This window comes from Crotalus tigris, unplaced genomic scaffold (genome assembly GCF_016545835.1).
Source record: "Crotalus tigris isolate CLP2741 ecotype Arizona unplaced genomic scaffold, ASM1654583v1 scf7180000019496.3020429, whole genome shotgun sequence".
NCBI lineage: Eukaryota > Metazoa > Chordata > Lepidosauria > Squamata > Viperidae > Crotalus > Crotalus tigris.
The window spans coordinates 2,796,449-2,812,363 of NW_024097566.1; the positions used below are offsets into that span (position 1 = coordinate 2,796,449).

General features: G+C 39.1%; 1 protein-coding gene across 3 annotated transcripts in view; it reads left to right on the plus strand.

Annotated features, from left to right (window-relative positions):
• The first annotated feature begins 14,372 nt into the window (after positions 1–14,372).
• The window catches only part of LRRIQ1 (leucine rich repeats and IQ motif containing 1), a 130,132-nt gene continuing 128,589 nt past the window's right edge, over positions 14,373–15,915 (plus strand). For all 3 annotated transcript variants that reach the window (XM_039362943.1, XM_039362944.1, XM_039362946.1), the window contains exon 1: positions 14,373–15,428. The gene's annotated coding sequence lies outside the window, so the exon portion shown is untranslated. The remainder of the gene's footprint in view (positions 15,429–15,915) is intronic.

A 15,915-nucleotide genomic window follows, 5' to 3' on the forward strand; every position in this document is an offset into this window, starting at 1 on the left:
AAGTCTAATTTCCTAGGATAATCAACTAATAGAATAAATAAGTCCATTATAATGTCCCATGTAATATGGGCTGGATGCATGTTCTGTCAAAATAGTAACTTGCTGCAGTCAAACATTTTAAAATGTCTCATACTCTTCATAACCAAGTAAAGGTGTTCTTACACAGTCCTTTTAATGAAAAATTAAGGTCATCAAGCAAAAAGCATTGATGAAAACTCTGAAGTTGTAATGAAGTCATTTTGCATAATTTTGTTTTGTTCTCTCATTCTAAAAGAAAAGGAGAAAAAGGAGAAACTTTTTAATCACCAAAAGCCAGTTCAGTGTCATAGTCAAGATGCCAGATTTGGATTATAGAGACTGAGAATCAGTTGGATTAGTTATTCTCATACTGTCTTGAACTGCCCTGGCCTCTCTGAGCCAAGACAAATATAAACTAGATTTATTGGAATTTATTATTGGTTCATCATTTAAGAAGCTGTACAAAATATTTGTTTCCATATGCAATATAGTATATGAAAAACATACTTAGCTAAAAACATTGAATTTAATAATGGGTAAAATTTAATAATGAGTTAAGTATTTCTTCTGCTTTATACACTCATGTACACAGAAACATTTTTGTGAGTTTCTGGTCTCTAGAAAAAACATCTAAGGTCCATGAGCTCTGCTGTTTTCATCTATCCACATTCTATCTTTCAAACAACATCAGCTGGTGAACCTCAGGAATTGTGCCTTCTCTGTTGCTGTGCTTGCCATGTGCAACAGCATCTTTTTGGAGATCCAAATATCAGTGACTCTACTGCCCATTCACAAGGCATTAAAGACCTCAGTGTTCACACAGGCTTTGGACCAGCGGTTAAGTATATAATTTTTTGTCTTAGAAAGAGAACTGCTCCTCAGTCCCAAGCATGCATTATAGCAGTTTTTCTTAAAGTGTAGCCTTGGGATCCCAGGGGATCCCTCAATACTCTTTCAGGGGTTCTCAAAATCAAAATTATTTGCCAGTCTATGTTGAAAAATAATACAGTATTAAAATCTCATCAAACAATTGTGAGAAGCAGTTGCATTAGTGAATGAACCAATTTTAATTTTTAATATGTAAATATTAAAAAATTATGGAGGCTTTTGGAGTCCATAATTTTTAAAGTCAAAAGGAGTTCTGAGAGGGAAAAAAAGTTTAAGAAACACTGCATTGTGGCATGAGAGTTTTAGATTTATTTTATATTCTCTGCTATTGTTTTGGGGAAGTAGTTTTAATCTCTGTACAATGTTACCTTCATGAGATGGACTGCTATACAGATTGTTTTAATACATGCATACATACATTTTCAGGGTTAGATCAGAAGGCTGAGATAACATTATACACTGATATATTTTTTATACACATTTTATTGTTTTTTTTTTAATTTTAACATCAAAGTGCTAAGGAAAACACCGTGGTGAAAGGGTAATTAATCATAGCAAAACAAGTCATATATATATAATTAAAATTAATACCTTAAAAATTCCCCCCTCTATTTCCTCACATGATATAACAAATTTAGTTTAATGTATTTCTTCTTAAAATTCAATCAGTCCACAGAACCATCCCTACTATTACATCTACAAAAATCACTCCTGCTTTTAAGCTCCACTAATTTCAATTAAAATATTCCAATTGATCTTAAACAAACATATTAATAAAATTTTGGGTATCTCTTCTACAACACACAAAAAAATTCCAAAAATAACATTCTAATATTTTCACATATATTCCATCTCTTAATTTAATACATCATTAATTAATACCCTTTCTTCTCTTATCATAGATCTCTCTAATTCTTCTGCTATTACAAAATAGTTTTCTATATAAACAAAGTAAAAAAACAAAACAAAAAAGAATCATTTCGACCTGTTAAGTAAAATTTAACTCTCAACCAAATTAACTATCGTATCTAAGACAAACATATTATTACACCAGTTATTATCTTACTGCTTTCATTTACTCAATTAGATTGTCAAATCAGTCCAAATCTCTAAAGCCTTTTTCACCCGATAATTAAGATTTTAAATCACATTTTTAAATCTAACTCTGGCTTTTTTTCTATACCAAGCTGGTTTCCGTAATGTCACATCTATGTCATCAAATCTCAGTATTTGAGTACTAATGTTTATAAACAAATCAATATAATCAAAATTCTCTTCCCCTTCTTCCAGTATCATGTAAGCAATATAGTCCATTTTATTCCATATTGTAATTTTAGCTTGATTATCCAGTTTGTCATAACTTTCAATCAATCACATCTGGCTGTCAATTCCTGTTAATTTTAGCAATGGGAGAACTTCACTTATAGTCATTTTTTTATCTTCAAAGTTCTCCGTTTGTACATAGACTTGTGAAATATTCTCCTCTGTAGTAGTTAATTGATTTATAGTTAGTTATTTATAGTAGTTGATTTATAGTAGTTATTTAAGGTCTCAATCTGGGATTTTGGGTCCAGAATTTTTCTAAAGTTCAATTGATCAGTGAGTTCTTCCATCTCAAATTGTGTACACTGTTGCATATAAGCTTCTTCTTGGCCTGTAGATTGGTCTTTTAAAATTTGGGGCTCAGCTTGTGATTCTAGAAGATGGTCTTTAGTTTTTCTCCATGACTTCATCTCCTCTGTCATTTCCAACATTTTTTCCAATATCAATTCATAATCCAGTCCAGAATTCAATTGATCAGTAACTTCTTCCATCTCAGATTGTGTATACTGTTGCATATAGGCTTCTTCTTGGCCTATAGGTTGATCTTTTAAAGTTTGAGGCTCAGCTTGTGGTTCTACAAAATAACCTTTAGTTTTTCTCCATGATTTCATCTCCTCTGTCATTTCCAATATTTTTTCCAATATCAGCTCATAGTCAAGCTGTGAGTAAAAGTCTTCTATTTCCATAGTAAGAGAGTCTTTTAATCTTTTTATGGAAACTATATTTATTAAGAGTCCATATACATCTGCCTCCACAATTTTTAAATCACAAACACAACCCACAGCTGTTTCCAAGCCTTTATCTTTTCTTCTTGTTAATTCCTAAAGGAAACAATTCCAAAAACATCTCCAAACACCAAAACAAAGAGATTAAAATTGCAGTAAATATTTTTGCCACAAGATGTCCTCAGTAAGCTATAAAAGGTTTTTTCTTTGCACGTTAAAAGAATTTCTCATTAAGAATGACAAATAAAGAGACAGAAAAAAGCAAATATCTTCAGTATAGTAAGTAAAATAATGCTCTAAATTACAAATCTTTCCAGGGATGTCCAATATCCAAAAGGTTCAAAATATAATAAGTGCTACTCTGTAGTTTTGTTTGAAGTATTTTTTCCCACCAAACAGACAGACGCCGCTTTCTTAGAACAGGGAAGTCATCCAAAAAGCAAGGTCTTTGCAGGAAAAATAGTTCAGGACAGAGAGAGGGAGGAAAGGTCTCACCCGGATTCAACACGGTGGTTCTTTATGCTTAGATGATTTTCTGACTTCAGCTGGCACAGTGAAATGATCGGCCACTTTACTGACCAATCTTCTCCATCGGCCCTACGGAGTTAGCTCGGACTGTAGGGGGAGCTGCCGCTCCACCGCAGCCGAGCAAAAGCCTCCTCGATGGTGGTCGCCCCTCCAGGGAGATTTAAGACCCACATAAGGGTCTACTGGTAGAGAGAAAAACAGCCAACAAAGAGCAACAGCTCTTCATATGGCTGAGGCTGCCGTGATCCGGAAGCGGAAGTCACACTGATTTCTTGATAGCTTTTATGCTGTCCATTATTTGCTATCACTTATGAGGATAAGTGGAAGGGAAAGGAAAAGGATATGTAATCTGAATATTGTCAGTGCAGAACATTTACATCATTGAGGGAAGGGACAAATGTTAATTATTTCATAACTTTCTTCATGGAAATTTCAGACAAGAAATATCAGAATTGAGGACTGAGGACATATCAAATCTTTAGCTTGTACAATCCCACTGAAATATTCAAATTATTCACTAAACCATCTTCAGGGTCATAAATCTTTTCTTTAGTAAGACATCCCTATAAACCACCTATTGCTGCCATCAAGTTACACAGACTTTGGAGTTCTCTACATTTTTGGGGTATGAAACTTAAAGAATTTCCCACCAGTACTGTTGGAGTTATTGGGTTATCTGGCCTGTTAGGCTGAGTCATCAGCTGCAGTAGGCCAAGGTATGAGGAAGTTGGAAGTAAAAAGGATTGGAGTAAACAAGGTAGTGCCGTGCGGTGCAAAGGAATGTGTTTTGGTCTTTTGTTGGTGCCGGGTGTAACAGCTGTATAGTAGCGTGTGCAAAACAAAGTTAGCACGTGTAATGTGCTAATATGCTAATATGTTGTGCCATAACAAATGTGGTTGGTGTAAGGTGGTCACAAGGTGCCTATAAACCCGCCTTCTGATAACACAATAAAAGGGATGCTTCGGCTTTGTTCGAGGCTCCCATCCCGAGGAAACCACGTGTACGTGTCTGTTCTTCAACACCCATGGGAGACCGCTGGGCGCGAGAAAACCCATAACTGGTGACCCCGACGTGATTCAAGTTTCTGAGCACATCTCTTGGTACTGCAACTCAGGGCCGGTCGTCAGGATAGACAAAGCACCCTCCCAAAATATTACGTTTCTTGGTACCCTCTTACTCACTCAGCGGAAGAGCTTACTGCAACTCAGGGCCGGTTGTCAGGGATAGACGAAGCACCCTCCCAAAACATTATCGTGAGTATGGGGACAGGATTCTCTAAACCTCAGGTTGCGCACCTCTCAGAACTTAGGGAATTGACCAAGTCATCAATAATTGTTTTGAAAAACAATGGGAAAGATTTGCCGCTTCCCACTAAAAGGGATTTGATCCTCCTCTTAAAATATGTATATCAAAATTGCCCTGCATATCCCGAAGGAGGATCCCTAAAAATGTCCGTGTGGGTTAAATTAGGAAAGTATTTTCATGAATCCCCTCGTGCCCCTGCAAAAATTTTGTCTACATGGCGAATTGTAATTGAATGTCTCCAAATCCATGAAGATGCCATGAAAACAGAGAAGGGGAGGGTAGACCCCCCTCCTTCCTATAACTCTGAAAAGCCTGTAGACCCCCCACCTGCTTATGACTCTGAAAAGGCCAATGAGTTAAAAAAGAGACAGAGTGCAGAAGAAAAATCCTCCTTGGCAGCTTATGACTCTGAAAAGCCCAATGAGTTAAAAAAGGGACAGAGTGCAAAAGAAAAATCCTCCTTGGCAGTTTATCAAGCCGATGTGTCTTTTGAACCGTTCGCGCCAATGCAAGAGGGAGGAAAAGAACAAAGAAACACTAACGTGCTGCCTTCCCCTGCCAGCGCCATCTCCAGGGCACTGGCCGAAGCTCATGAAAAAGGGGAACTGCAACCTGAAGAATATCAATTTTGTGCGCCTGTTTTTATTGATCCCATCACAGGCAATCGCAGATATGAAACTATTCCTATAAAAAATATCAGGGAAATTAAACAAGCTGTCTCAAGTTATGGGATTTCTAGCCATTATACCTTGGGTCTGATAGGTCACATGGCTACTAGTTTTTTTTTTGTTGCCTGAAGATTGGAAAGGGCTATTCAATATGATTTTAACATCTTCTCAATATGTGGTTTGGGAATCAGAATGGAAAAAGGAATGTCAAAAGATCGTTTCAGCTTGGCCTGGCCGTAATGCACCCACTGTAGACCAGCTAACTAGAAGTGGAAATTTTACTTACCTGGGAAATCAACAAGCAATGAACCCTTTGTTCTATTCTCATTCAGCCTTAGCTGCTAAAGCTGCCTTAACTCGGGTTGATGATCCACAAAGGGGAACAAAAGGCTCTTTTGTAAAGATTTTTCAAGGGCCTAATCAGTCTTATGGGGAATTTGTGGATCAGTTACAAAAGGCCATATCTAGGGAAATCACAAATGAAATAGCCCAAGAGGAATTGTTGAAGAAACTTGCCTTTGAAAATGCCAATGAGGACTGTAGACGAGTCCTGCAGCCCTTAATGAGCAAACCTGATGCAGGATTGGCAGATTATATTCAAGCCTGTAGAATAGTGGGGACCAATGCATTTAACATGGAAACTTTGGCTATGGCCTTACAAAAAGCAGGAAGTAATGGGCAAACTGAGGGTAAAGCTGGTAACTGTTTTAATTGTGGGAAGCCTGGTCATTTTAAAAATCAGTGCCGGGCCCCGGGGGGGTGCTAATAAAAGCAGGGGAGTAGGAGCCAGACCAAAAACTGTTTGCCCATGCTGTAAAAAGGGGTTTCACTGGGCAAACCAGTGTCGCTCCAATCCTATGCCCGCTGATTCCCAGGAACCGGGAAACTAGAGCTGGGGCATTCAGCTAGCCCCGCCTCAAAGGCTGAATCTTATCATTTTGTCCTGGTGGCCTCTGAGACAATAACCACAGGTTTATCTGGGCTGTCATATTTTTTGCCAATCCGGCCATCTGTCCCCTTTCCCCCTGATTGTGACACCCCTCTGTTAGTGTTTCCTCACCGTGACTTTATTATGCAGGGAGTAACGGCTATGCCATTTTTGAAAGACCCAGCTGACTTTACATCAGTCGCTTTGGCATTTACCCCTAACACTCCCATGACAGTGCTCGAGGGAACAGTAGTGGCAACTGCTGTCCCTGTGCCCCAACAACCACAAGTTTTGGCAATTGAGCAAGAAATTCAAAAGTTCCACCCCTCTATGGCCTTTCAAGTCAATGGACGCTCCTTTTTTGGTATTCTAGATACCGGAGCAGATGTATCGGTCATAAGAGAGGAGGAGTGGCCCTCTGAGTGGCAGACCGACAGCGCACCGTCGATTTGGGGAGTGGGAGGAGTCCAACACGCACGTGTGAGCAAACACTGGCTTTCTGTGACCTCAGAAGAAACATCAGTCACTGCCCACATTAAACCTGTCATTCTTCCACTTCATATTAATCTGTGGGGTCAGGACTTGATGAGTCAGTTCAATGCAAAATTAATTTTGGATTAAGATGTCTCAATTAATAAAGTTAAACCTCTTGACTGACACCCCAGTTTGGGTGGATCAGTGGCCTTTAACCAAAGAAAAATTAGCCGCTCTGGTGCAATTGGTAGATCAACAATTAGAGTTAAAACACATCGAACCCTCATTGAGTCCTTATAATACTCCAGTGTTTGTCATAAAGAAAAAATCTGGAAAATGGAGAATTTTAAGCGATCTTAGAAATATCAATAAGATCATTCGCCCCATGGGAGCGCTCCAATGCGGTTTACCTAATCCTAATTTGATACCAAAAGACTATGACCTTATGGTTATAGATTTAAAAGATGCATTTTTCTCTATTCCACTGCACCCAGAGGACAAACACTTATTTGCTTTTACTGTGCCTGAAATGAATAACTCCAAGCCCACAGCCAGATATCAATGGACTGTCTTGCCTCAAGGAATGCTAAACAGTGCTACAATATGTCAATATGTTGTCAATCAGGTTTTAAGACCATATCGGGACAAGTTTCCTCATTTTAAAATTTACCATTATATGGATGATATTTTAGTGGCAGCTCCAGGGCCCTCAGGTACAGTATCAGCAACCTTGCCTGTTCTAACCTCCATTTTTCAAACAAATGGGTTTTTTATTTCACCTGAAAAAATTCAGCTTAAACACCCCTTTCTGTACTCGGGCCACAAGCTTTTGGCCTCACACGCTGAGCCTCAGCTGTCTAAATTGTGTCTTCCACCATGCCCAACCTTAGTCCAACTTCAACAATATTTAGGATCAATTAATTGGGCCCGTCCCTATATGGGACTAACCACCTCTCAATTGGCTCCATTGTTCTCTGCTCTTACGCAGGGAAAAAATCCAGGAGATAAGATCGTGTTAACTCAACAAAACTTGTGACATCATTCAACATGCATTGTCAAAAGTATGGGTTGATCGTGTTTAGCCCAATATACCTTTTTCTATGCTAATTTTTAACACCGTTGACCTTCCTACAGCAGCTTTGGCTCAGATCGTGTCTAATAAAAAAATAATGATTGTAGAATGGATCCACTTATCTCACACCCCAAAGAACACCATTTCACAGAAACATACACTCTTTGCTCAGCTTATAACAAAATCTCGCTTTAGGGCAAAGGCTTTAGGGGGTGTTGAACCATCCTTTTTATATATCCCTTGTTCGCTAATGGCTTGGGAAAGTTTGTTGGCCAACTATGAATCTTTGCAGCAAGCACTTGCTGATTGGCCAGGAGAAGTGTCTTGTCATCCACCATCAGATCCTCACATTTTTTTATTAAAAACAGTCCCATTTAAATGGCAATCTCCTTATGTTTCTTTCCCTTTAAAAGAAGCAATAACGGTGTTTGCAGACGGCAGCAAGACTCATGGAGCCTGTGTTTGGAAAGAGGAGGGTAAGTGGTGTACAAAAATCACCCCCCCACAGACGTCAGCTCAGCGCTCTGAGCTAGTGGCAGCCACAATGGCATTTTTTCATTTTAAAGATCAACCCTTTAATTTGATCCTGGACAGTTTATATGTTACCCAAATTGTCAAAACCATTTTTGATTCTTATTTAGCACCAAATGTCTCTATGGATCTATTAACATTATTTTTGGACTTGCAACATCTCATAAATGATCGGAAACACCCATTTTTTGTTGCCCATATTCGTAGCCATCAGCCCTTTCCAGGTCCACTCCAAGAAGGCAATGATGTTGCCGATGCTGCCGCCTCACAAACACCTCTTAATATGCCACTCACTTTTTTAACCCCTTGGGAAAGTCATTCCTATTTCCATCAGAATAAGAAAGCATTAATCAAACAATTTAATCTTTCAGCTGCTGAAGCTACTGCCATCGTTCAGCAATGTCCAACCTGTAGCAAGCAAGCACACTCAATACCACTAGGAGTAAATCCTCGTGGCTTGGAGAGCTGTCAAATTTGGCAAATGGATATTACTCAATATCCTCCCTTTGCCCCTTGGAAACATATTCATGTTTCTATTGATACATATTCTGGCTTTATTATGGCTTCCCCCCAGAGGGGTGAGGCCACTAAACATGTTATCAATCACTGTATTCGATCATTTGCACTGTTAGGACGCCCCAAAGAACTTAAATCAGACAACGGACCTGCTTATATTAGCTCTGCTTTTGCAGAATTCTGTACAAAATGGTCCATTGTTCATAAATTTGGCATTCCGTATAATAGCCAAGGTCAAGCCTTGGTTGAGCGAGCAAATCAAACATTAAAAACAGCTCTCAATCGATATTTAAATGAAAGGGGGAAAATCGCCCCTGGCCTCCCAGCAGTGCAAAACATCCTTAACTTGTGCCTTTATACATTGAACTTTTTAAATCTGACGGGCGATCCACCATCAACAGCTGCCTCTCGTCATTTTTCAACAGTCTCTCCCCCTACTTCAAGACCTCCAGTTTACTATCGACGGCTTCCAGACCCCACGTGGAAAGGTCCTGCAGAGCTTATCACCTGGGGGAGAGGCTACGCTGCAGTAGATGATCATGGCAAAATCATTTGGACTCCAGCTCGCTGTGTTCGCCCTTATTTGGTTCAATCTCCACCATCCTAACCAGACATCAGATGACCATGGACCCTGGGCCCACAACTCTTTTATGAAAGATGTGCAGAATATTTCTCGCCTTTTGAACAAGACTGAGTGTTGGATGTGCATGCATATTCCAACCCTGGAGGAGGGGGGACTTTTTATGCATGCGGTGCCTTTTAATACAACTGGTTGGAAACAATTTCCCTGGTCTAGAGGGACTCTTTCCAATGCTATGGTGAATTATACGGTATACACAATAGGAAGCAGAATCCAGGAAAAGGCAGCGTTTTGTTGGGAATATAAGAACACTGCTAAAAACTCTGTTTTAGTAGGCAGATACCCATATTGTGACATCACATTTCAACTTTCAAACAACATGACTAGACCACATCCCTTTAAGGAAATTCCTCTTTTTGAATCCCTCGATGATTTTTCTGATTATATGTGTACCTATCAAATAACTGGATGCTCGCTATCAACAGGATGTCACCCCGGCAACACAGACACGATGTCCACACTCTTCCTTTGCAGTATTGTAAGAGCCATGGCTCGCCAAACTGTGCAAAGCTCCAACATGACTACAAATATATTAAGTAATGTATGGATGCTTTGTGGCCGGCGGGCATATCAACGTATATCTCCACGGTGGTCCGGCCGTTGTACATTGGGCTTTCTTGCTCCCTCAGTTTTTGTTTCAGATCAGCCACCTTCAGGCCGTTTGCGCAATCGAAGAGATCTGGAGGGTGGCCTGGGAGGATCCGGCAGTACAGGAACGCAAGTTGCACGATCTATATTTCCATCTATGGGGGTAGCCATGAATTACAGAGACATCTATGCATTAAATAACTGGACTAGGCACATGTTCAACGCTACCATTCAGACTACCAAATTGTTAAAAAAGGAAGTGGCAGAAATACGAGAGATTGTTCTGCAAAACCGTTATGCTTTAGACATTATCCTTGCCTCGAAAGGAGGAGTATGTGCCTTAATCCATTCTCATTGTTATGTTTATATCTCTGATTACAAAGCCAATATCACGGGTACCATTGAGCATATGGAAGACATGGTTCGTCATGATCCGTTACAATCCGACGGATCTGGCGCAATAAACATTTGGGATGCCCTATGGTCTTGGCTACCTGACGGAACCTGGCTGCGATCATTGGTTTCTGGTATTATAACTATTGTGATTATTTTAGTTTTGATATGTTGTTGTATTCAATGTTTGCCTTCTTTGTTTATGATGTTCAAAAAATTTTCCTCAGGAACTGTCACCCACCAACAGGTCAATTTAGTAACTACACCTATCACTGCAGTTCAGTTACCCTTGCTAACCAAACCGGCCTTCACTTTGCCAAGCGACACTGAGGATGACTTCCTATAAAGCGCAACCTCCTTATTTTAAATAAAACAGAAAAGTAGGAGATGTTGGAGTTATTGGGTTATCTGGCCTGTTAGGCTGAGTCATCAGCTGCAGTAGGCCAAGGTATGAGGAAGTCGGAAGTAAAAAGGATTGGAGTAAACAAGGTAGTGCCGTGCGGTGCAAAGGAATGTGTTTTGGCCTTTTGTTGGTGCCGGGTGTAACAGCTGTATAGTAGCGTGTGCAAAACAAAGTTAGCACGTGTAATATGCTAATATGCTGTGTCATAACAAATGTGGTTGGTGTAAGGTGGTCACCAGGTGCCTATAAACCCGCCTTCTGATAACACAATAAAAGGGATGCTTCGGCTTTGTTCGAGGCTTCCATCCCAAGGAAACCACGTGTACGCCTCTGTTCTTCAACACCCATGGGAGACCGCTGGGCGCGAGAAAACCCACAAGTACTTAAGATGAGATATTGAATATTGAAGAGAGCCAATGTGGACAAAAAAAACAATAGTTCTGCCCTAGCCATGAAAGCCAGTTGGATCACCTTGGGCCATTCTCTCTCAACCCAACTCACCTCAGAGGGTTGTTTATTGAGGGGAAAATATGAGGAGGAAAGTATGTTAGATATGTCCATCACCATGAGTTATTTGTACAAATAATAAAGGCTAGATACAAATAAATAAAGTAAATAAATAAAATATGGCTCAAAAATTCTGGAAATTGCAATCACAATATAAATGAAGAGATCCAAGTTGGGTAAAGCTGAGTTGAGACATTTCCTTTTTCCTTTAATTTAAGTGCAGAAAGTGGAATGGTGTATCAGTTCAAGGAGGAATTACCCTTGCTTCAAAGGGAAAAGAAATACTGACATGAATGTTGGGCATCTGCTGAATGGCTATCTAATGTTGCTAATATTCATTATAGCCCATCATGAAACTGCATTCTAGCTGTTCAGATAATATTTTCTTCTTTGAGACCTACAGTCAGTAAGTAACATGGAACTGCTGTGTAAGGAGCACCATAATTAAGACTTTCCTCAGTAGCTGCTACAGCATGATATAGGGATTGTACAAAAGGTTATTCTTGTTATTAGCCTAATAACCACCATTTTTGCTTCTGTACACTGTGCTTGCATTAGGGGTGCCATTTTGTGAAGGCAGAAAGATCATGTACACAGACCCAGAGACAAGGGAAAGAGCAGGAAAGTAATAAAAGATTATTGGTTAACATTGTGTGTGCTAACAAGCATCACCTTGTGATTGGTTGTTACCTGTATATAAATAGAAGTGCCTAACTGACCACTTTGTGGCACATCATCATCATCATAAAGTTGGAAGGGATCTTGGAGGCCATCTAGTCCATCTAGGCAGGAAACCCTATACCATTTCAAATGGCTGTGCAGTCTCTTCTTAAAAACTTCTGATTAATTGTTCTGTCAGGAAATTGCTCCTTAGTTCTAGGTTGCTTCTCTCTTTGGTTAGTTTCCATTCATTGCTTCTTGTCTTGCCTTCAGGTGCTTTGGAGAAAAGCTGGACTCCCTCTTCTTTGTAACAATCCCTGAGATATTGGAACACTATCATGTCATCCCTAGTCCTTCTCTTCATTGAATTAGACATACCCAATTCCAGCAACTGTTATTTATATGTTTTAGCCTCCAGTCCCCTAATCATCTTTGTTGCTCTTCTCTGTACTCTTTCTAGAGTCTCAACTTCTTTTTTACATCATGGTGACCAAAACTGGATGCAGTATTCCAAGTGTGGCCTTGCCAAGGCATTGTAAAGTGGTATTAACACTTTATGTCAGTGATGGTGAACCTTTTAGAGACCGAGTGCCCAAACTGCAATCCAAAATCTACTTATGCATTGTTGGGTGCCGGGTGAGCGTGGCCCATTGGCTGGGTGTGGCCAACTGGGTGGGCGTGGCTGCAGTGGTAACAGCAGACTGGGTGGGACTAAAAAGTTCAATCAAACAATTCCAACTTTGCAAGATCTTTTTTTTTCCCGTGAGAAGTTGAAATTGATTGAACTTTTTTTTTTGTTTGCACACGGCGGCGGAGGTCTAAAGCAAAAAGGTTTTATAAAACCCAGCTGAAGGCCTAGGACTGGGGCAACGGCATGTGTGCCCACAGAGAGTACGACCAGTCAGCCAGCTACAAATCCATCTGGCAGTGATGCTATCTAACCCACATTTTTCTATCATATCAAGTAGTAGGTTGTGGTCTACTTTATCAAATGCCTTACTGAAGTCCAAGTAAATTATATCCATAGCATTCCTCTGGTCCACTAATTTTGTCACCTGGTCAAAGAATGCAATAAGAATGCAAAATGTCTGGCATGATCTGTTTTTGACAAACCCATGTTGGCTTTTGATAATGACTTTGTTTGTCTCTAGTGCTCACTGATTCGTTGCTTGATTGTCTTTTCTAAGATCTTCCCAGGTATTTAGGTCAGGCTGATAGGTCTGTAATTTCCTAGATCCATTTTTTTCCTTTTTTGAAGATTGGAACTACATCTGCTCTTTTTTAGTCCTCTGGTAGTTCCCCAGTACTCCACGATCTTTGAAAGATGTAGTTCAGTGGTTCTCAGATCACAGCTGCCAGTTCCTTCAGAACCTTGGGGTTAGTCCACCTGGTCCTCATGGACCAGAACACAGCTGCCAGTGTTTCAGACAGTTTTCCACCCAGCAACTTCACTTGGCCAATAAAGTTTTGTTTGACTTGAAGCCTCTGCTTGAGTCTCCTGATTTGTCCTCTTGGAACTTCAAGTTCTTCTGGTAGCTGCTGACCCTTATAATGAGAAAATTGCCTACAATTTATGATAGGCCAATGGACATAAAGAGCTTCAGTTTAAAATTATTTAAAGTCTATAGGACTCCTCTTTTCTTTTTTAAAAAAGACTCCTCTTTTCTTTTTTAAAAAATTATTTATAGTATTGAAATATATTATAATAGCAAATCGTGTTAAGGTTTAACATATTAGTAGATATTGGAGCCAATGGGACTAAAATGTTGTCAATCTAACAATGCTGTTTTTATTGTCCTATATTTAAAGCAGCCTTCTTTCTTTCATTGGTTCTGGACACATCTTGTCATGCAGTGACAAGAAAGCCAGTAACAGAATTAGTTTTATTTTTAATGTGATAGGCATTATAACACAATGCTGCCATCTTGTGGGAGGTCAGTACTGTGATGATTGATGGAAAATGGAGCATACAGTAATTTTGCCTTTTTAAAATGTAATTATAAAGTACATATATAAGCATTTATACTAACATGAGTAAAAACCTTGTTTCTATCAAATGAAATCTAAAGATTTTGAATACTAGAAAGACAACACTTAGTACTTGAAAAAATGACTGATACACATAGAACATATGATTATCACATTTTATTATACAATTATACAACTGCTTCTCACCAGAAAAACTCCCCTGAAGATTTTTAAGAAATATTTTATTATGAAGAGTTTCTCTTCTGAAGAAAGAAGGCAAGGTTTCTATTCTTTCCACTTTTTCATTTTTATTTAATTGGCATCTGAATATAGCAGTTAAACAATAACTTATTTATGGTTGCAACAAAATTGAATTGTGCCACATATCAGAGTATTTTGAAAAAACTGAGTTCTGTTTAATGTATTGTATTTTTCAAACAATTTTAAAACATCTTTTTAGTAAAATATGTTGGTGTCTTAATCAAAGCTAAAAGTAAGCAAAAGGATACTTAATCTAGAAGCTGGATTCTATTTTACATTTGCCTTTCTTAATTATGCTACAGAATTCAAATATAATTTTATCGGAAGACCCAATTAATTTTAAAAATTTTGGAGGGGTAGTAGTGGTGATAAGAGATCTACATGTTCCTGCTCTGGTTTATAGTTCCATTCCACCCAACTGTTGCTAATGTAATCATAAACAGCCTTTACCAATATACTATTTTTAAATCCCAATAATTGAAAATTAAGCATTGAAATGATACAAAAACATTACATTAAGCCAGTGGTGAGATTCAAATATGTGAACAACCAGTTCTCTGTATGGATGCCGCTTCCGGAAGTCCATTCTGGGCTGGGCAACAAAAAATTAGCTACCGGTTCTGCCGAAGTGGTGTGAACTGGCTGAATCCCACCACTGCATTAAGCTCATCAACTATTGCTTTGGTATAGTTTTCTAATACTTTAACTACGGCTAGTTACCTTTCAACAGGAAAGGGAGAGGGGAGTCGAAAATCGGGGTAAAATTTCTGTTTGCGAACGGCCACGAAATTGCAAAACGAATGTCTATTTTGAATAATAAAAAGGGGTACAAATATCTCCAGAAATACAGAGCCGTTCAGTCCCAACAAACCAACCGCTGCTCCTCCACAGCTTGCCTCTTTGCTTTCCTTATATTTCGGTCACTTTGGGCTCCCATAGCAAAGGCGTATCCGCCCACGTCTCCTGTCACTATGGTTACACTTCCTGCAACAGTGAAGCTCGCTGCTCTCAAGTCTTGCATTCTCAATCAGGTGGGTGATTAGCGACGTCAGAAACAAGTAATGAGCAAGGGATTCTGAAAAATGAGAATAGGGATTATTCTAATCTTCACAATAAAAAATATCATGGAACATTTTTTAAGCGTCGTGATGAAACGGGGCAGTCTTTACCTGAAAAGAGTACTCAAAACTACGACTCCCAGCATTCAACAGGATACTTTCAAATAAGCTTTTAAGGATTGCTTTTCAAATGCATTATGGAACTGGTAGTCATCATGCACTTAGAAGAAAGCGGAGCTCTATGGGCAGGGTAGGGACGAGTTAATTGAAAATCTGAGATAAAGATAATTTCATCTATCTTTCTATGCCTATGTAATAGTTACCGTGAGAAAGAATAATTGCTTTCTGGTCGTTGTTCATATTTAACTGAATTGTGCACATGCCACCTCAAACCTGGATAGCCTTAAATTGGATAGAAATTTACTTTAATATAAATTTGGACGCTCCTATTTTTTAATAG